This window comes from Pseudorasbora parva, chromosome 9 (genome assembly GCF_024679245.1).
Source record: "Pseudorasbora parva isolate DD20220531a chromosome 9, ASM2467924v1, whole genome shotgun sequence".
NCBI lineage: Eukaryota > Metazoa > Chordata > Actinopteri > Cypriniformes > Gobionidae > Pseudorasbora > Pseudorasbora parva.
Window position 1 is genome coordinate 26219690 of NC_090180.1, and position 22524 is coordinate 26242213.

Sequence of the window (22524 nt, forward strand, 5' to 3'; positions counted from 1 at the left end):
GGTCCTAAATCAGGAAGCGGACATCCTGTCGAGGCAGGGGCCGAGGCCCGGGGAATGGAGACTCCACCCCGAGGTGGTGGAGCTCCTGTGGCAAAATATGGGAAAGCAGAGATAGACCTGTTTGCTTCGGCAGAGAATTCTCACTGTCCTCAGTGGTTCTCTCTGTCTCATCCAGCCCCGCTGGGGTTGGATGCCATGGTACAGGAGTGGCCGAGTCTGCCCCTGTACACCTTTCCCCCGATTGTCCTGCTTCCAGGAGTTCTGGAGAGGGTACGCCGGGACGGGGCCCAGGTACTTCTAGTGGCTCCATACTGGCCGACCAGAATATGGTTATCGGACCTGATATCTCTCCTGGAAGGCTCTCCGATGGAGATTCCAACCAGGAGGGACCTACTCTCTCAGGCGGGCGGGAGAATCCTGCACCCACGCCCAGAGTTGTGGAAACTGTGGGCCTGGCCTCAGAGGGGGCCAGGCTCATAGAGGAGGGTCTCTCGGCCGAGGTTGTAGAGACCATAACTCCAGAGCTCCATCCACGAGGAAGCTGTACGCTTTGAAATGGAAACTTTTCTCAGCATGGTGCAGAGAAAGCCAGTGGGACCCAGTTAACTGCCCGGTCGGTACAGTGCTGGAGTTTCTGCAGGCAAGGTTCTCGGCAGGATTGACCCCCTCCACAATAAAGGTGTACGTGGCGGCCCTGGCTGCCTTCCACGTCCCTTTGGGTGGAGTGTCTTTGGGAAGACACCCTCTTATTACACGTTTCCTCCGTGGTACCTTAACGTTGAGGCCGGTTATGCACTCGAGGGTCCCAGCATGGGACTTGGCCATTGTTTTGCGGGGCTTATCCGAGCCTCCGTTTGAACCCTTAGAGGAGGTTTCAGAGAAGTTCCTCACCTTAAAGACCATCTTCCTTTTGGCCATTTCGTCTCTAAAGAGAATAAGAGATATTCAGTCCCTGTCAGTAGGGCCCTCATGCCTAGAGTTTGCGCCTGGTATGGTAAAGGCTTTTCTGCATCCCAGACCAGGTTACATCCCCAAGTTCCTACGAGCCCACGGATCACTCCGAGTTGCCGATCACTCTACAAGCCTTCTGTCCTCCTCCTTTCATGACATCAGACCAGGAAAGATTAAATCTGCTGTGCCCTGTCCGGGCTTTAGATACATACGTCCACAGAGCTGCCCTGTGGAGAAAGACCGATCAACTGTTCGTCTGTTTCGGAGCATACTCCCGGCGTGCACGTGATCACTTACTTCAGGCTTTATCAGAAGCTAGTTCCAGTTTGTTTTCGCTGACGCTTTATAGCTTCCGGTCGATGACGTCATCACACCGACGATCGATCGATCTTCCGATGGAATGGTTCTACACACGCTTCACGACGCATTAACGCAGAGGCGTTCTCACAGCGTTTCGACGCAGCGTCTAGTTCCCTCAGGGAACTAGGGTTACATACGTAACCGAGACGATTGTGGCCTTAAGTGGTTTCCTTCTGAAATAATAAACAATATTCCATGAAACCAAAATCCTCCAAAGCAGAAAGCAAACTAAAAGACTCAAAATAATCAGGTCACTTTGTGTTTTACTTCAGATTCTTTTTAATACCAACACATAGCAAAAAAAGTTATATTCAAAACATAAGCACTACTGTTACAGATAGACTACAATAGCCTACTACAACTAGAAAAGGCTAGAACTAAGTTGTACAGAAAAAATCTTGCATGGCAGGTCACTAATGCATGTCTGCTCAACTAATACAAAATAAGATAGTAGAGCATGGCGCTAGAGCATGGCGCTAGTAACGCCAAGGTCATGGGTTCGATTCCCAGGGAAAGCAAAAACTGACAATAATGTAAAACATGTGAACCTTGAATCCAATGTAAGTCGCTTTGGATAAAAGCGTCTGCCAAATGCAGAAATGTAAATGAAATGTAAGACGAAAAATGTCTCAGTGGGAGAAACAAACTTCTTTACTCGATCTTGAGTTTTTATATATTGACTGCAGCAGTTCATGAAGAAAAGTGTGTCCTACGATGTTTTCGACATTTTGGAGCGCTGTACAGAATGGTCGGCATATGTTATCAAAGTACCACGAGAAGATTGATAGAACATACAGAGCATTTCACTCGCAAAATGTTGCAGGCCGATCAGTATGTGCTCGGCCAGGGATCGAGCCCCGGGGCGTCACACAAGAAAAAAAAAATGAAGAGCAAGTAATTCATTCGATTAATGTCTGCTTTCTCATTTGAATGACATTTCAAAACACCAGAATTAACTCGTAGTTATGGGGTGAAAGATATAAATGGCCTTATAAAGGTTGGAAGCCCTAAAGATACTTAACGTTATGCCAAATGAGAAATAACTATCCAAGTCCAGTGAGTTAAAAAATGACACATAATGTTAATGCTGCTACATTATTTAACAAAATTAGCACAACGAAATTAAGTCACTTACGTAAATCTCGTCCTCCATTAACGAATTTAGTGTTAGTGGGGGTTATTCAGTTAGGTTAAACTGAATGGCGGATCAAAAGCGCGCTAAATTTAAACTAAGGTAAAAAAGAAAAAAACGCTAACAGAGTTAAGTCAACCACATCGGCTACGTTACTAATTATACAAGCTCATTAATAAATCACAAGCTGATAAGATAATAATACTATACTATACCTTGTCCTTGTAACCGTTGTGTGTGCAGGGAAATCCATAAAGATGGAGAGACCGAAGGATGAGCTGGGAGATTTAAAATGCTCTGCACATGCGCAGATGTTGATTGTTAACACCGAAAGGAAACACTGTGCTTTATCACCCAAAGGAAACACTGTGCTTTATCACTAAGCAAGTGATAAAGCATATAATATTTGTAAATTAACACAAGATTTTATCACTAGATACCCAACACCAGGTTTTTATCCCTCAGTAATTTGCTGTGTGGTTAAGGAGAATAATCCGAGCACTGTGAGTGATGTAGCTGAGATCTCTTATGAAGCTTTAGAGGAGATAAACATATGAGAGTGTGAGTGTCTCTGGTTAAGAAGAATAATCTGAGCACTGCAAGTGATGTAGCTGAGATCTCTTATGAAGCTTTAGAGGAGATAAGTGTGAGAATGTGATAGACCTGTTGTTTTACTATTTGCTGTAATTTAATTTTTGACTATTTAATTTACAGGAATTGCTTGTATTTTGGTATTACATGAAATTTCCATTTTTTAAGAGGACATTTCTGTATTTTTACATAAGTTTGATTATGTAATTTTGTATTTTTACAGATTTTTTTCTGTAAAAATAGGAAAAAGGAAATGAATGTAGAAATCAGCAGACATTCAACATTTTTAATGTGTATTGTCTTGTTTAACACATTAACAAGATAATGTGCTTGTTAAAGTGATTTTTTTAGGCTAAATAATAGTATCTGTAGGTTTTCAACTTATCTTTTAACTTTGTCTTGCAAAAAAAAGAAGCTAATTTTGTTATTTTTTTTGCACTGACTAATTCTCCCCTAAATTTCCTAACCACGTCTATTATTAATGTACATTTTATGGGTTTCCGAATCGAGTTGCAAATGCTGCTGTGTGTATATGTATGAACAGGTTCAGATGTAGACTTTTTTATTGAAAATGTTTGGTTACCATTTTGGGGATGAGTGTTTCCTTTAGTTGGGCAGTTTGAGTCTTAGCAAATGGTATGAGTTTGTAACAGTGTTAAACAAAATATAATTTGTCGCAAATAATGCTGTAATCAATAATCAAGTGATCTAGAGAACAGCTTTATAGAGGGGAGTAGTTGACTACTTTATTCATGATTAAAATTATTATTTTTAAAATAATGTATTAATATATTATATTTACCACCAAAGTTTTTTTTTTTTTTTTTTTTTTTTTTTTTTTTTTTTGCAGCAGCAGCACATCATCCATTCTGAATTTTGATTTTTAAATACATTGTGGAAACTTTTTTTAGACACAGACAGACATCTAGAATCAGAATATGAATCTCAACAATGGTGACATGCTTCATGCCACAATGCATGCTGGGAGCACTCATTTTAATACTACGTTGGCTCCCAGCATGCATTCCGGCATGAAGCATGTCACCATTGTTCAATCAATCAATCAATCAACTTTATTTATATAGCGCTTTTACAATCACGATTGTGTCAAAGCAGCTTCACAGTGTCAAACAGGATAATATTGCGACAAAATTAGATTTGGCTGTAGTCGTACTGGAGAAAACAGTGATGTTATCAGCTTATTTTAATTTATCATATAGCGACAATGTTGGCAGATCAGTATTATAGTTTATGGAATTAAATAAGACCTAATTCATACATTTTATTTGTATAATAAGTTGAATAACTTTAATCATATTTTTAGTGTCCCCAACTGAGCAAGCCCAGCCAAAGGCGACAGTGGCAAGGAACCAAAACTCCATCAGGGCGTGATGGAGAAAATTAAACCTTGGGAGAAACCAGACTCAGTCGGGGTGCCAGTTCTCCTCTGGCCTATTAACACACCGTGTAAGATTATTATTCTGGCAACCTTACAGTTCGGAAATCATATTAGATCGGATTATTCAAAATTTTCAGGGTATCACGGAAGAGACAGATTTATTTAGGATGGGGCGTCGATTACACAAGAGTATGAATACATGAAAGATCGGAATTATTGCGCCGAAGACAGGTTTTGAGCATGTCGTGCAAGTGAGGCAAATTCGGAGGAGACACCATTTGACACGGCTCAGCAGACACTCCAGGATGAGCTGGTCATGTCCAGGCAGGTCCACCATCCGATCCGGACAGGGCCCAGATCCGGGATAAACCTCGGGATAAACAGAGAGACTAACATTAGCGTAGATGTCACTCTTTGAGATTCACATGCTGATTCTTGATGCCTGTGTGTGGTAAAACACTCCCCCCAATAATGTATTTCAAGTTCAGAAGGTCTGCTCTACTGCAACAAAGGTTTGCTGGTGAAATATTGGTCAGAAATAATAATATTGATTTATTAGAGTTAATGAGGCTGAAAACTTGATCAACTTGGTTTAGTTCTTAGCAGAAAATAACCATTTTTTTACAGGTTTTTTTTCAGTTTTTTTTTCAGTGTATATATATATACCCATACACATGGGCGTAGATTACGCGGGGGACGGGGGGGACGTGTCCCCCTCACTTTTAATAAAATGTATTTTCGTCCCCCGCACTTTTACTGGGTCTCACCGATCCTAGTCGACCCGCTCCGAGCGGGATTTGAACCGGTGTTACTCTGTGCGGGGGCGGACAAGTTAACAGGAACGCTAACGACAGCCTTCTCTAACCTCGGTTGATAGCGCCCTTTTTGAGGTCAGGGGCAAGTGTATTTACATAGAAACCAATGTGAATACATCAAGATTTAAATTCAGAGACAAAAAATTATCTATGCATGACCTGTAATTTTTTCCGAATCTTAATGAGGAGGGCGCTCTCACAGAAAGTCCAAAAGTGGATTCGTAATACCCTGTCAAGCTGGAGCTGCAGCTGAAGGAAAACAATCGTTATGAGTGATGAAACGTGACGACGACAATCAGACGAGTGCGACAATATATGCTTTATGTGTATTTTTTAAGTCATCTCAATGTAGGCTATTTATTGACAATAAAGCATCATATGAATAATGCAGCTTTTTTAATGTTTAGTATTCTGCTCACCACGGCTGCATTTATGTAATCAAAAATAGTTAAAACAGTAATATTTTGAACATTATTACAAATTAAAAGCGCTTTTTTTTCCCTATGTGAATATATAGTAATTTATTCCTGTGATCAAAGCTGAATTTATCATCATTACTCCAGTCTTCAGTGTCACATGATCCTTCACTAATCACTCTCAGATGATCAATCAAAACAAGATAATCAAGAAACATTTATGATTATTATCTGTGTTGAAAACAGTTCCCAAAATGTTGTGGAAACCATGATAGCCTACATGTTATTTTTCAGGATTCTTTAATGAATAGAAAGTTCAATGGACAGCATTTATTTGCATTTATTAAATAAATTATCTAATTTGTAATATTAAAAATATCACTTGTGATCAATTTAATGCATGTCTGATCAATAAAAGTATTAATTTCTCTCTTTTTTAATTTTACCACAAATGTTTAGAAAATTAAGCATCACCATGGGCAGCACAACTGATAATAATCATAAATGTGTGTTGATCATCAGATCCTCATGTGAGAATGATTAGTGAAGGATCATGAGACTCTGAAGACTGGAGTAATGATGATAAATTCAGCTTTGATCACAGGAATAAATCACACTTTACTATATTGACATAGACAACAGATGAGTTACATCAGAATATATATATATATATATATATATATATATATATATATATATATATATATATATATATATATATATATATATATATATATATATATATATATATATATATATATATTTTTTTTTTTTTACATTGCATAAAATCTATGGAGTCTTAACGCAGAAGTGTTTGTAGTATATAAACCAATCATAAAATTGGCACACAAAAAAGGAGAATAGGAGAATAATATTATAGATATTAATTATTGGTTATTTTTCAGCAGTGTATTTGATATCTTGCCCAATTAAAAGCAAGAGATGCGATAAATTATATTAGTCCAAAAAAAAAAAAAAATGGTATTACGACATTTCTGTCCCCCTCACTTCTGAAAAGATGGCTACGCCCCTGCCCATACACACACATACATGTAATTATCTGTACTTAAACTTTTTTTTATCATTCTTTAAAGATAATTTTTCTGTGTTTTAGAGGTGTATGACTGTATTTTAACAATTAAAGTATGTTAAAAGTAAAAGATTTCATTGTATTATAAGGAGATTTTTGTGTAGAATAACAGTAATAAACTGTAATTATAGGATAAGAAATTACTGTTCCCTTTCAGTCGGTCATGTTCGACGTACGTTGAAACTGAACCGACGAATCGGGATCTGACTTCAGAGACCTATCCACTTCGAGTGTATAAAAACGAGCCAATCGGAGATTGGCATGTGATCCACACATTCCACGCTCCGCCCCGCAGTGCGGGTATAAATAAGGAAGTGGAATGGCAGATCAATGCTTTTCAACTTCAGAGCCAGTAGTGTTTGCAGTTGCCACGAAGAGTGTATAAATTGAGTCTTTCTGAGAGGAAGGCGAACTGCCAGTGCGGGTGAAACGGCGCTTCAGCGAGAGACCAATCTGACGTTGCAATCGTTTGCATTCAAAGAGCATTTCACAAAAGAGCTTTATTGTTGGTTCGCTGGGCGTTTTCCCTTGAGGCTTGCACTGTGGACTGCGTGCTGACCGCGGTCATCTCCGTGAGCGCTTCAGCACATCTAAAAGAGCAGTTTTTCCATTCTAAAAGAGCAACACGGTTTGACCCTGCGTCTTTTTCAAGGTGTTATTCAAACCATGCATTCCTGGAATTCAACTGTTTCATTGTCCTCATTGGTGATTCATGTTCTCGCAGAAGAAAATGGTCACGTCGGCGCGTTGTTCGTCTCACCCTTCTCATAAAAGGCTTGAGTGTTCAGCGCGCCGTGTGCCGTTTAGCGGCCGCCTGACAGCGGTGGTTGTTACAGCAACTGGCACGCGTCAGTCGGTGCTCTAGATGCGCGGCTGAGACTATGAAACCTCAGATGGGGTCGAGTCCCTTCGCCTATCCCCCAATCTAGTTCATTTTCTGGTGTTACTGGAAAAGGGCTACTTTGGCTGATAAGCGCTGGTGGCCTGAGGATTACACTGGGATTTCCCCGCCGGGTAGATCCCTTCGGGCCCCCACTCCTCTATCGCATCAAAAGCATGCTGAGACTCTGTTCGTGGGTGGTACGGATTCTCTCATGAGAACATGACCACGTCAGGGCATTGTTCACCTTGCCTTCTTCATTGAGGCTTGAGTGTTAAGTGTGCTGTGTGCCGTTCTGACGGCCACGTTCACTGTCTCACATGCCTGCTTGTAGTGAGAGATGGAATCGCTGATCCAAGAAGAGAAAGGGTCTTAGCGTTTCATTTTTTGCTCTGGCAGAGGACAGATGTCAATTGCTGCATCGGAGAGAGGGTAATATGGAGTGCTATAAGGCTCAAAAATGAAAAAAAAAAAAAAAATTCCCTCTCTCACTGCCCTCTGCCCTGCATGCATGAGGGTAGTCCCAGCCAAGGGTTGTGCAGGAACTGCGTGCGGTGTTGGACCTTGCCCTAGAGGCGACGAAAATCACTGCACGCTCCCTGGGTCAGGCGATGTCCACACTAGTGGTCCAGGAACAGGGGGCTAACCTGACAGATATGCGTAAGAAAAGCCTGTCTGTCGGGCTGGCCTCCTCGGCGACGCCATCAAGAACTTTGCCCAGCAGTTCTTGGTGGCCCAGAAGCAGACGGAGGCGTTGCGCCAGGGTGCCGACGACCAGCTGCTCGGTCGTCGGTTGCGGTGCCTCTGCCGGCTTGTCGCCGAGGGCATCCCCTCCTGCGTCCCCCTCCACCCTGCTAGAGCCGAGCAGCAGCCTCCACTGGAGGAGCAGGGTGCCGGGCGCGAGGGAGGCGCCCAATCCGTCCAGGGCCCCGCTAACCAGCAGGCAAGCGCAAGGGGACGCGGCCCTGAGACGGACAGGCTGGGGAGAACAGGAGCTGCTCTGGGGGAGGTGATATTCGTATCCCTCCCCCACCCCCCCGGAGGAGGACCGGGTGGCCCTGACTGGTTAACGTTTCTGCCACTGGCTCTCCGGAGTCCAGCTGTACCCACATTTTCAGAGCAGTTTCCTCTCTCTCTGGGCCCCAGAGGGCCAGGTTGGAAGTGTGCGACGCCCCCGGGCCTTGCTACTTCTATCCTCCCCTCCCTCGCCAGGGCGCAGTAGTGTGGGCATCGAGACCGCCCCTGGGCCTTCTCACCCACACTCTGCCCCAACCTGGAGTACTCGGACAACACTACGGGCTGCCTTCGGGCCTCCCGAGTAGGGTCTGAGTGCCCCACCTCCCTGCCTTCGGGCAGCAGGCAGCAGGGTGAGCTTTGAGGACGCCTCTGGCCTTCTCGCCCACTCTCTGCCCCTCCCGGGAACACTCAGATAAGACTCTGGGCTGCCCAGGGGCCTCCCGAGTCGGGTCTGATTCTCCCACCTCTCTGCCTCCGGGCAGTGAGCAGCCGAGTGAGCTCGAGGACGCCTCCAGGCCTTCTCACCCACTCCCTGCCCAGACCAGGAGTACTTGCGCGACACTCCGGGCCTCCCGAGTCGAGCCAGAGCACTCCATTGCGCTGCCCCACCCCGGGCATGTCTGTGGTGCCGTTGGTCCCGCGGGTGCGGTCCCTGGGAGTGTGGCTACAGCTCCCTCGACCATCCCGTTGGCTCATCAATATCATCAAAATCGGCTACGCGATTCAGTTCGCTCGCCGGACACCCAAGTACAAGGGTGTCCTCTTCACCTTATTGCGGTCAGAGATCGAGGTCCTACTGGCGAAGGACGTGATCGAGCCGGTTCCTCCAGCCGAGATGAAGACAGAGTTCTACAGTCCCTACTTCATCCTGCAAGAAAGGGGGTGGGCTATGGCCAATCCTGGACCTGCGCGTCCTGAATCGGGCCCTGCACAAGCTCCCGTTCCGGATGTTACGCAGAAACGCATTTTTCAATGCATCCATCTCCAGGATTGGTTCGCAGCGATCGACCTGAAGGACGCGTACTTCATGTCTCGATTTTCCCTCGACACAGACCGTTCCTACGTTTTGCGTCCGAGGCACGGGCATACCAGTACAAGGTCCTGCCCTTCGGGCTGTCCCTGTCGCCTTGCTTCTTTACTAGCATCGTGGAGGGAGCCATTGTTCCACTCAGACAACGTGGCGTTCACATTCTCAACTATCTCGATGACTGGCTCATTTTCGCCCAGTCTCGGGAGCAGTTGTGCGAACACAGGGACATGGTGCTCAGTCACCTCAGCCTGTTGGGCCTTCAGGTCAACCGAGAGAAGAGCAAGCTCTGTCCTACTCAGAGAATCTCTTACCTCGGTATGGAGCTGGATTCGGTCAACCAGAATGCGCGCCTCACGGAGGAGCGAATCAGGTCGGTGTTGAAATGCTTGAATATGTAATCAAAGGCAGAACAGCGGTCCCACTGAAACTTTTTCAGAGGCTCCTGGGGCATATGGCATCTGCAGCCGCAGTAACGCCGCTCGGATTGCTTCATATGAGACCGCTCCAACACTGGCTTCATGGGAGGTTCCCGGGAGGGGCAGAGAGTGGGTGAGAAGGCCAGAGGTGGGCGTGGCAGAGTGGCCAGTACCGGGTCCCAGTGACTCCGTACTGCCGCCAAACTTTCAGTCCTTGGTCAGACAAGACATCTCTCCGGACCGGGGTGCCCTTAGAACAAGTGTCCAGGCATGCTGTGCTGTTCACAGATGCCTCATCCACGGGCTGGGGGCCACGTACAACGGGCATGCAGTTGCAGGTCTGTGGACGGAACCGCAATTGCATTGGCATATCAATTGCCTCGAGTTGCTAGCAGTACACTTGGCACTACGCCGCCACAAGGGGCTGCTACCTGGCAAGCATGTACTGGTCCGTACGGACAGCATGGCGGCCGTTGCATACATCAACCGTCAGGGTGGTCTACGCTCTCGTCGCATGTTCCAACTCGCCTGCCACCTGCTCCTGTGGAGTCAGAAGCAGCTGAGGTCGCTTCAGGCCATTCATGTCCCTGGTGCGTTTAACCAGACAGCCGATGAGCTCTCTCGGCAGCCAGCACCTTCGGGAGAGTGGCGACTCCACCCCCAGGTGGTCCAGCTGATATGGGGACCAGTTCGGAGCCGCACAGGTAGACCTGTTGCCTCTCCGGACTCGACCCATTGCCAGTGGTACTATTCCCTTACCGGGGGTACCCTTGGCACAGATGCACTGGCGCACAGCTGGCCCCGGGACCTACGCAAGTATACGTTTCCCCCAGTGAGCCTTCTTGCACAGACACTGTGCAAAGTCAGGGAGGACGAGGAGCAGATCTTGTTAGTTGCGCCGTTTGGCAACCCGGACCTGGTTCCCAGAACTTACTCTCCTCGCGACAGCCCCTCATTGGCCCATTCCCCTGAGGAAGGGCCTTCTTTCTCAGGGACGGGGCACTCTATGGCACCCGCGTCCAGACCTCTGGAATCTTCATGTCTGGTCCCTGGACGGGATGCGGAGGTTCTAGATGGACTACCACAAGCAGTTGTAGATACCATCTCTTCAGCTAGAGCCCCCTCTACAAGGCGCCTCTATGTACTGAAGTGGAACCTGTTTGTTGAGTGGTGCTCTTCCCGCCGAAGGTGTTCGATTGGTGTCGTGCTTTCCTTCCTGCAAGACGGGTTGGAGCGAAGGTTGTCTCCCTCCACCCTCAAAGTGTACGTCGCCGCAATAGCAGCGTACCACAATGCAGTTGAAGGTAAGTCCGTAGGGAAGCACGACCTAATCGTCAGGTTCCTCAGAGGTGCGAGGAGATTAAATCCTCCTCGTCCATCCTCGATACCCTCTTGGGACTTAGCACTAGTGCTCAGAGCACTTCAGAGCCCTCCCTTCGAGCCTTTGGAGTCAATTGAGCTTAAAATCTTGTCAATGAAGACAGTGCTCCTGACTGCATTGGCCTCTATCAAGAGGATAGGGGACCTGCACGCACTTTCGGTCAGCGAATCGTGCCTAGAGTTCGGGCCTGGTAACTCTCACGTTGTCCTGAGACCCAGGCCCGGATACGTGCCCAAGGTTCCTACCACTCCCTTTCGGGACCAGGTGGTGAACCTGCAAGCGCTGCCTTCGGGGGAGGCAGACCCAGCCCTGGCTTTGCTGTGTCCGGTCCGCGCTCTCCGCACTTACATTGACCGGGCCCAAAGCTTCGGACCTCAGAGCAACCCTTCGTCTGTTACAGAGGCCAGCAGAAGGGAAAGGCTGTCTCCAAGCAGAGGTTAGCCCACTGGTTAGTGGATGCTATAGTCTTGGCTTACCAGTCCCAAGACGTGCCTTGCCCGTTCGGGTTGCGAGCTCACTCCACTAGGAGTGTAGCATCCTCCTGGGCGCTGGCTCAAGGCGCCTCGCTGACAGACATTTGTAGAGCTGTGGGCTGGGTGACACCTAACACGTTCGCTAGATTTTTAGCCTCCGTGTAGAGCCGGTATCTTCCCACATCCTCGCCCCTGGTGGCCAGGAGCTCTAAGTGCCCGTTCTAAGTGTCGGCTTGCAACGCCACTCCCGCCCTCTGGGCCGGATACGTGCGTTTATTGTCTCCAGTTGTGTTCCCCGGGAAACCGGCTAACCCTGTCGAGCTCCTCCGTCACCCCATGCGGTGTCAGACATTGCGGACCATCTGACGCTAGGCCTGCACCCGTATGCTTGTGGAACGTGGTTGTAGGCTGGGTTCCATATGTAGCGGTTCCCTCACGGCAACCCCATATGTGTATTCCTCCACGGTACCAGCTACCCTTCGGGCTAGCCCCGTGTCTGTCCCTTGACAGAGCCCGCTCTGTCGTCTCTGGGCGTGTTCTTTCCCCCCTACAATTAGGTTGGAACCACCCCAGAGACTGCCATATGTTGCACTACCCTACCAGGATAGTCCTTATGTGTATTCCGCCACCACTCCTTCCTGAAGGACCTGGCCCCGCAGCGTACCTTCTTCCGAAAAGAGCACGCTTCCCAGCAGTCTATGGTCACTCTAAGTGGGTCTTGCAGAAACAGCAGTGACTGACCTCCCTGCTTGGAGCCCTGACTTCCGTACCATACTAGACGGTCCAGTGCGCTCAAGCAGGATGCTGGAAGGGCCACCATCCTGGCGTTTTCCAAAGGTATCCCAATTCGTCGGTTCAGTTCCGACGTACGTCGAACGTGACCGACTGAAAGGGAACGTCTCGGTTACGTATGTAACCCTCGTTCCCTGAAGAAGGGAACGGAGATGTACGTCCCGTCGCCAGGTGCTGTGCTTCCGCTAGGAGCCCAGTCACGTATTCGGCTCCTCAGCTGAAAAAAGCATTGATCTGCCATTCCACTTCCTTATTTATACCCGCACTGCGGGGCGGAGCGTGGAATGTGTGGATTACATGCCAATCTCCGATTGGCTCGTTTTTATACACTCGAAGTGGATAGGTCTCTGAAGTCAGATCCCGATTCATCGGTTCAGTTCCGACGTACGTCTCCGTTCCCTTCTTCAGGGAACGAGGGTTACATACGTAACCAAGGCGTTTTTTTACAGTTTAGCTATGTTTTTTTCCTGACAGTATTTTTCGTTTTTTTTACTAGACTTTTTCTTGCGCCCCTGCTGCCAGAAAATAACCATTTTTTTAGCTTTTTTTTTTTACAGTGTAGGAGAAAGATCTGAGTTGAGAAGGAGATCTCGTGTTTAATTTTATTTCCTCTGCGTTAACCAAATTCATCCATGGTCATTATTGTATTGGGCATAATTTACCCAATCCCACATACTAAATTTAGATACAGCTGTTTTGGCAAAATATATTTTTGCCTTAGTGTCTCTTCAGACACTATCTCTCATTCACTCATTCCCACCCCCATGGCCATCAATCACACCACCATCATGTATCTTTGTTTCTGCTTCAGCAGGTTGTGTTCTAATTAGGGAACGTATCAGGATTGCCACAAGGTCTGAGCATAGGCACTGTAGCATTCCTTGTGCATGAACCTTTCTTTCTTTTTCCACAAAATCTAATAGATAGTAGACCTAGTTACGATGCAGTTGAGACAGCCGATTGTAATTTCTCAAGTGCATTTAATAATTTGTTTGTCTCATTTTAAGTTTGTAATTTTCTTTTTGTTGTTGCTCATGAGCTTCTTTAAGAAGAATATTGGAGATCTCTTCATAATCATGAAACCTTGGCCAATAATATTTTTATCTCATTATCCCACTGATGACAGCATTTTGACTTCATGTTTTTGACTTTGGAGTTATTATTATTTAATCCAGTTCTAGTTAAAGTTAAATCCATTAAACAAGATGGAGTGAACAACATTCTTTGTTTACCTACCATATTTTTCCTTTGAGACATCTTGTGTCTATATTTTCTTAACCAATGAATACATATTTTTAGCCATAGATGTTACATACTAGCCCTTACTATACCAAATCCAGCTTCAGTGGTAACTATTAGGTGAGTTGAGCACCCACTATTGTCTGTCAATGCACTTGGTATTTCATTTTTTTCCTCATAGGGCTGGACTGGTACCTATACTGAAAAAGCAGAGAAGGTTAGTTTAGCAGAGAATACAAAGAACTGCTATGAGACCAGTGAATTATCGAGATGAATTAAGTTAATATAATAACAAACAAAATTGGAAGCACACTTTAGCGTGATCATTGTAGATGCCACACCTGTGCAGCCCGTCAGGGAATCGATGTCAGTCATTCTGTATAGATCATCAGTCTTTTGAAGCTGCTTGGCTGTTGCTCTCCATGTGTTGCCAGCTGGATGTCACTCAAAGGCCTGTTGCGAAGTCCTGGTTTTGTCGAGTGGAATATAGGCTCTGTTGTTTCTAAGCCTCTTCTTCATTTTGGCTTTTGATTGATCTCGGCATAGTTTTGCAGTCCTAGTCTTAAACCCCATTCACACGGGATTAGTATTATCTAGGGACCTCTGGTGATTTGTAATAATTGCAGAGAATGTCTGTGATCTTACTCCTGTGCGAATTGGCCATGTCTGTAATTTGTAAAGTAAAAATCCCCCTGCAAATTACCTACCATATTTCGCAGAACACATTCCTGTGATAACATTCACATTCCTGTGATAATTGTAGTCCAGTGCAAATCGACATCTCTGTGATTTGGCCAGGATTAGGCGGATCCTATATAATTTTTTCTTCCTGTGAGCATTTCTATCTTTATCTTTCACAAAGAATAAAGTCTGCATTCATAATGCGCATTCATTATGAAGTTCTTTTTTGCAGTATGCAGAAAAGAAAAACAATAATCTGTCTTACTGATCTGAGTGTAATACAACTGTGACTGCGGAATATAATCGCAGACATTATAACCTTTCAAATATGACAATACTCCGAATTAACAAAAAATATACATCCACAATTATAATTTATCCAGGATATAATCATAAAACTCTGTATATACCTGTGTATGATTACAAAATCTCCCCAATTTCCCGAGAGTGCGAGTCTCTCTCACACTGCTCGCTGCACATCGGACAAAAATGATCGAGGTGAGAGGACGCATGCGCATTGCCTTGCACGCAGCACACACAGTGCCACCTGCTGATGACTCCAGAAAAATACAGATAACCACTGTTTAACATGATTTAATTCACTGAGCACAGTATATAACAAAGAAATAACAGTTTTAAACATACAAGAATACGAACGTTAAAGGTATCTCCACCCGGTAATATATATATATATATATATATATCATATTACAGTGTTTATACTAATATTTTGAAACAATATTCTAATTTCCTTACTTTCCTTTACTTATTTTTAATACCCCACATTTAAGTTCCTATAGGGCCCATTCTCTCATTCACTGTTCTCAAGTGACCAGGGAGGGGGTCACTATTTTTACCCACAGACATAGTCAGACAGGACCAGTGATGGGAATAATGGCCTTATAGATAAACGGTGTTACTAACGGCATTAATTTTTTCAATAAAGAGTAATCAAACGAATTACTGTTTCCCCCGTTACAACGCCATTATCGTTACTGAGAATAAAATGCCGCGTTACTATAATTGAGCTCACTGAAGCAGTTTACATCCAATCAGACGTGCTCTGTCAGCGGACCTGCAGCTGTGTGTGTGTGTGTGTGTGTGTGTGAGACATAGCCCATGCGACCAGCGATCAGGAGTCATAGCGACATCATGTCCAATGACTTCAATGGTAGCTTTCGCAAACTGGAAGTATAAGCACTACGGTAACACTTTACTTGAAGGGGTGTGCATAAGACTGACATGACACCTTCATAATCATGACATGACACGTGTCATGAATATGAAGGAGTTTTTATGCATGTTTATGACAACTGTCATTAAGTGTCATTCGCTTAATTATGTCATTTTTAATGCAATGATGACATTTCGGAGTTGTCTTTGTTATGACAACTTGACATAAACCAATACACCATAACCTGTCAGTGTCTTTGTCATGACAACTTGACATTACCAAGACAACATAACCTGTCATAAACATGACATAACAGATTATCAAATTTAAGAAACTTACTTAGCTTATAGGGTTAACCTTAAACTGTTATGTGGTTGGTTTTGATGTTGACTGAGGCCATTATAATGTCATACATTTTTTTCAGTGGCAAAAGTTTAATTTGTCATTAAAATGTAATTAGGTGTTAATACGCTGTCAAATTATTTTTTAATAACAGCCTCATTAATATTTTTCAGTTCACAATGTTTTTATTTTATTTTTTAAGTTTCCTCCACCAGCTTCAACAGAAGGTTAGATAATAGACAATTTCAAATGTCTTAAAAATATGAAAAGGAGTTCGAGAAATAAAATCAATCATTTAATTTTTAAGACCTGCCCTCTCACAGAACTGACTCTTAAAAACACAAGGCATGAATTTATACACAGGTGACCAGCACCAATTAACGAAAAAAGGGGAAAACACGTAACAAATAATGGCCATTACACAAAATAAACATATATATATATATCAACATCATATACACACATAAACAAACACAGAAAAATAACACTTTGTCAAATGACTTCACTTTATAAATTATCTTCCGATGTATAAAAATAAGATAAATAGTCTTTAGAGCCCCACCCCGGGCTGAACAAGGAATGGTTGCGGCTAGAGCCAAGGCCGGAACATTATATATAGGGCCAACGTTTCCGCCCGAACCCCTTTTGACGGTGCACCAGCACACGGGACTCCGCCATAACAAACAGACAAACAAAGAAATGGTAAGAATAAACTCAAACTATTCGTTAAAGAGTGAGCAAAAGTTTAAATAAAGTATATTAAACCCAAAATAACGTTGTTGTGAATTGTTTTTACTTACTGGAAACTAAATTGACATTAAACACCTAAACAAACTAACCTGACTGAGGCTCTGCCAACATCTGTTACAGCGTACACATAACCAGTGGTGCCACCATAGACATCATAGGTGTCTATGCCACTCTATCATTTTGAGTTATATTAATAGTTTTTAATGACTCTGTACGATTTCCTCTATGATACCATATTTCAGGTCAAGCTAAATATTCATGACATTGTTATAAAATAATTTGACAGAGTATTGACACTTAATGACATGTTAAGGACAAATTCAACTTGTACCACTGTAGTTTAGGTCAAGAAATATATTCATGACAATGTTATGAAATAATTTGACACAGTATTGACACTTAATGACATGTTAATGACAAATTAAATTTATAAAAAAATCATGACATTATAATAGCCTAATGACAGCCATCGTCAAAACCAACCACATGACAGTTTAATAATAATAATAATAATAATAATAATAGATTTTATTTATAACGCACTTTTCATTCCGAAGAATCTCAAAGTGCAACAAATGAATAACAAGTAAAAATTACATCTCAACATCATGCCGGACGCCGATGACGCTAGCCTGGTGCAAACTTCAGCCACCATGCAGCTCAAGCCCGAGGGAGACCACCAGTGAGCAGCCGACACCCAGAAGAGAGAGCAGCCGCAGCGAGCAACATCAAATGTCCTTCAAACCAAAACCAACCACAAATTCAAACAAAAACAGAAGAGAAGCGGTGAAGAAACGGCAAACAACGTCCTCTCAGTGGCTGCCAGCAATCAGCAACAGTCCCAATAGTAGCTCTGTTAGACTAGTCACAAACATAAAATAAAATAAAATCTAAATTTAATAGTAAAGTTAACATGATTTGTGGGTGGAGAAGCGGTGAACAGACAACGCCAGAGTCCTCTCCCCCACGTTGCCTAGCAACTAATGTAATGTAAACCCAAAAAGCTAAGTAGTTTCTTAAATTTGATAATTAATCTGCTATGTCATTTCATGTCTGTTTATGACAGGTTATGTTGTCTTGGTAATGTCAAGTTGTCATGACAAAGACACTGACAGGTTATGATGTATTGGTTTATGTCAAGTTGTCATAACAAAGACAACTCCGAAATGTCATCATTGCATTAAAAATGACATAATTAAGCGAATGACACTTAATGACAGTTGTCATAAACATGCATAAAAACTCCTTCATATTCATGACACGTGTCATGTCATGATTATGAAGGTGTCATGTCAGTCTTATGCACACCCCTTCAAGTAAAGTGTTACCAAGCAGGCTACAGTAGCTATGTCTACCAGTTGTGTGACAGTTTTAGACTTTTAATGTGCACTACAAAGAGTCTATGTAAATTAGGCTAATATATTTATTATTATTATTATTATTTTCTATTTTTGGTATACTTTTTTAAAGGAGCATCATTAAAGGGGGGGGGGGGGGGGGTGAAACACTCAGTGTCAATCTTGAGTACCTATAGAGTAGTATTGCATCCTTCATGTCTCTGAAAAGTCTTTAGTTTTATTATATTTATAAAAGAAATATAGGCTGTACTGAGTCTTTCTGGAAAAAAACGATCGCCTGGAGGTGTATCGTGTGGGCGGAGCTAAAGAATGACGAATGCGCACAAAGCCGTGACGTCCTCAAGCGTGGAGAAACCCATGGCTATCGATCACAGCTAATAGATATATGATCCAGATTCAAATTCGGAGGCTGAAATAAATTGAACAGGAGAAACAGCAACAGCAGGACGTCCGTCTCTGTGGTATGTACTGTATTTAGTGGCCTGTCAACATTTGTGTGTCTTTACTCGCAGTTTATGATGACTTGATTCGGTTTATGGACTATTGTATGCTACTAAACCTTAGCAGTAGCAAGCAAAATGGTTTTGCACATCAGACTAATGTAACGTTATACATAGAACAACAATGGAATTAGAGCACGATAAACGATCATGTCGTTTACTGATGTTTACTTACGCGACGATAGCCAACAGCATAGACATTTGAAGCAGTTTTACTCACCGTCTGCTCACCGAACCTTTATCGCTGGGACCGCTCCGTCAAAAACACACTTCTTTGGTATGATTTGGTGAAGTCCTGTGACAGCAGTGACCGTGGAAATCCACTTTGTGACGCGACTGAAGCGATGTTGTGAAGCTTTCCGTCATATCTGCGTTCAAATTGGTTCAAATGCAGCGTTACCTTCCTGGAATGCTGTGCTGAAGCGTTGAAGTCGCTTGATCTCACCCATAGGAATAAAGTGGAGCGCGGCGCGTCATAAGTGTTCACGGACGAGTGGATGTGCAACTGAGAGTGTTTATGGGCGTGCATTTCCTCTCTCACTCTAGTCACGCGCGTGCACGCACTCTACCGGGAGAAGAGCCCGTATGGCCCATACAAGGACCTTCTGCTCTATTAACGTCAAGCCGACCCATACTCGAAAAAAAACTCTCCGAAACTTGTGAGAAACCGGAAGGAGTATTTTTGACAAAGAAATACTCTATCAAACGTCCAACATTAGTTTTTGAAACTTTGTCTATGTTTAGGATGGGAATCCAAGTCTTTAACAGCAGTAGCCTATATGTTAAAAAGATCTTGTGTGTCACGTCAGTTAATAGCATTCTGAGCTACTGAACGAACTTCACTGACTGAATCGCTGTTTTGAGTCTGAACGAGAGAGAGAGAGATCTCGTTCGTGAACGAACTGGTACTTCTCGTTCGTAAATTAAATGAACCAGCTCTGAACGCTCTGAACGAGAGAGAGAGAGAGAGAGAGAGAGAGAGAGAGATTTCATTCGTGAACAAACTGGTAGGCTACCTCGTCATTGCGGATGCAAAGCACAGTTATAGACAAACCTCATGTTTATAACCCCATGTTTACCATAATCCCAGATATATGAATTTCTAAATGTCTGACCAAACAATTAAATGTTAATAATGCAAGAAAACGTCTCGGTTACGTATGTAACCCTAGTTCCCTGAGGGAACGAGACGATGCATTGAAACGCTGTGAGAACGCCTCTGCGTTAATGCGTCGTGAAGCGCCTGTAGAACCATTCCATCGGAAAATCGATCGATCGTCGGCGTGATGACGTCATCGACCGGAAGCTATAAAGCGTCCGTGAAAACAAACAGGAACTAGCTTCTGATAAAGCCTGAAGTAAGTGATCACGGGCACGCTGGGAGTATGGCAGAGCGACGCAGCGTCTCGTTCCCTCAGGGAACTAGGGTTACATATGTAACCAAGACGTTCCCTTTCGGGGAACTCGAGCTGCGTCGAAACGCTGTGAGAACGCTTATACCCACATCGCCATAGGACCAAGTGTCTCGTATGTGTGAAGCCGAAGCGCACACGATTACGAGAGTACCTGCGCCCCAACAGTTGATGCCAGATCTAGCTCGTAGAACCTGACAAAAGTCAGCGGAGACGACCAGCCTGCCGCGTTACAAATATCATGGAGGGAAGCCCCCGACAAAAGTGCTTTAGAAGCAGCCATACCCCTGGTAGAGTGCGCCCGGACAGCCAGTGGAGATGGCTGCCCGGCCGCCTCATAAGCAAGTAAGATGGCCTCGACCACCCACTTGCTAATTCTCTGCTTAGATACTGGAGCCCCCTTCTTAGGGGCTCCGAAACAGACGAACAATTGATCGGTCTTTCTCCACAAGGCAGCTCTGTGGACGTGCGTATCTAACGCCCTAACAGGGCACAGCAGATTTAGTCTTTCCTGGTTTGACGTCGTGAAAGGAGGAGGACAGAAGGCTTGGAGAGTAATGGGGTCCCGTGGGCTCGTAGGAGCCTTGGGGACGTAACCCGGCCTGGGATGCAGAAAAGCCTTTACCATCCCAGACGCAAACTCTAGGCATAAGGGCCCAACCGACAGGGACTGAATATCTCCTATTCTTTTGAGAGATGAGATGGCCAAAAGAAAGATAGTTTTGAGGGTGAGGAACTTATCCGAAACCTCCTCTAAGGGTTCAAACGGAGGCTCAGACAAGCCCCGCAAGACAATGGCCAAGTCCCATGCTGGGACCCTCGAGTGCATAACCGGCCTCAACCTTAAGGTACCACGGAGGAAACGTGTAATAAGAGGGTGTCTTCCCAAAGACACTTCACCCAAAGGGACGTGGAAGGCACCCAAGGCCGCCACGTACACCTTTATTGTGGAGGGGGTCAACCCTGCCGAGAACCTTGCCTGCAGGAACTCCAGCACTGTACCAACCGGGCAGTTAACTGGGTCCAACTGGCGTTCTCTGCACCATGCTGAGAAAAGTTTCCATTTCAAAGCGTACAGCTTCCTCGTGGACGGAGCTCTGGAGTGAAGGATGGTCTCAACGACCTCGGCCGAGAGAGGCCAAGGTCAGAGAGACCTCCCCTCAGAGGCCAAGCCCATAGTTTCCACATCTCTGGGCGTGGGTGCAGGAATCTCCCGCCCGCCTGAGAGAGTAGATACCTCCTGGTCGGAATCTCCATCGGAGAGCCTTCCAGGAGAGATATCAGGTCTGAAAACCAGATTCTTGTCGGCCAGTACGGAGCCACTAGCAGTACTTGGGCCCTGTCCCGGCGTACCCTCTCCAGAACTCCTGGAAGCAAGACAATCGGGGGGAAGGCGTACAGGGGTAGCCTCGGCCACTCCTGTACCATGGTGTCCAACCCCAGCGGGCTGGATGGGACAGAGAAAACCACTGAGGGCAGTGAGAATTCTCCGCCGAAGCAAATAGATCTATCTCTGCCTTCCCATATACCTTCCATAGGAGCTCCACCACCTCTGGGTGGAGTCTCCATTCCCTGGGCCTCGGCCCCTGCCTCGACAGGCTGTCTGCTTCCTGATTCAGGACCCCCGAGATATATACTGCTCTGACTGACAGCAATTTCCCTTGGGCCCACAGGAGGATCCGACATGCCAATTTGTCCAACGGACGGGACCTCAGACCCCCCTGATGATTTATATAGGCGAACACCGATGTGTTGTCTGTCCTGACTAACACATGGTGGCCCCTGAGGTCGGGCAGAAACTGTTTCAATGCAAGAAACACTGCGAGCATCTCTTGCCGATTTATGTACCAGTGCCGCTGATAGACCCTGGGATGAGCGACCACTCATGGTCGCCCCCCAGCCCGTGAGAGAGGCATCTGTCGTTAGCGTTACGCGACGAACATGAGCCCCCAACACGGGACCCTGAGATAAAAACCCCGGGTTTTTCCACATGACCAGAGCACGTAGGCATCGCCGCGTGACTTTGATCGTGCAGAGCGGATTTCCCCTCGGGGAGAATCCTTTTGTTTTGAGCCACCACTGCAGTGGCCTCATGTACAGTAGGCCAAGAGGTATTACGTTGGACGCTGCTGCCATGAGACCTAACAGTTTCTGGAACTGCTTCACAGTGACGGCCTGGTCTAGCTTCTGCTCTTTGACTGCTGCCAGGATCGATTCTATGCGTGTTGGCGATAATTGCGCCCGCATGATTACCGAATCCCAGTTCACGCCTAGAAAAGTGGTTCTCTGAGCCGGAGAAAGCACACTCTTCTTGGCGTTCAGCCT

At 45.1% G+C, this 22524-nt stretch overlaps 1 protein-coding gene and 1 long non-coding RNA gene across 11 annotated transcripts in view; one reads left to right on the plus strand and one right to left on the minus strand.

The window, feature by feature from the left end:
* Nucleotides 1-22524, plus strand: part of gjc2 (gap junction protein gamma 2) — a 469070-nt gene that overhangs the window by 302008 nt on the left and 144538 nt on the right. The window lies entirely within an intron of this gene.
* The window catches only part of LOC137088788 (uncharacterized), a 192172-nt gene continuing 174260 nt past the window's right edge, over nucleotides 4613-22524 (minus strand). The window contains exon 5 of the long non-coding RNA XR_010907570.1: nucleotides 4613-4803. This is a non-coding gene — a long non-coding RNA (uncharacterized lncRNA). The remainder of the gene's footprint in view (nucleotides 4804-22524) is intronic.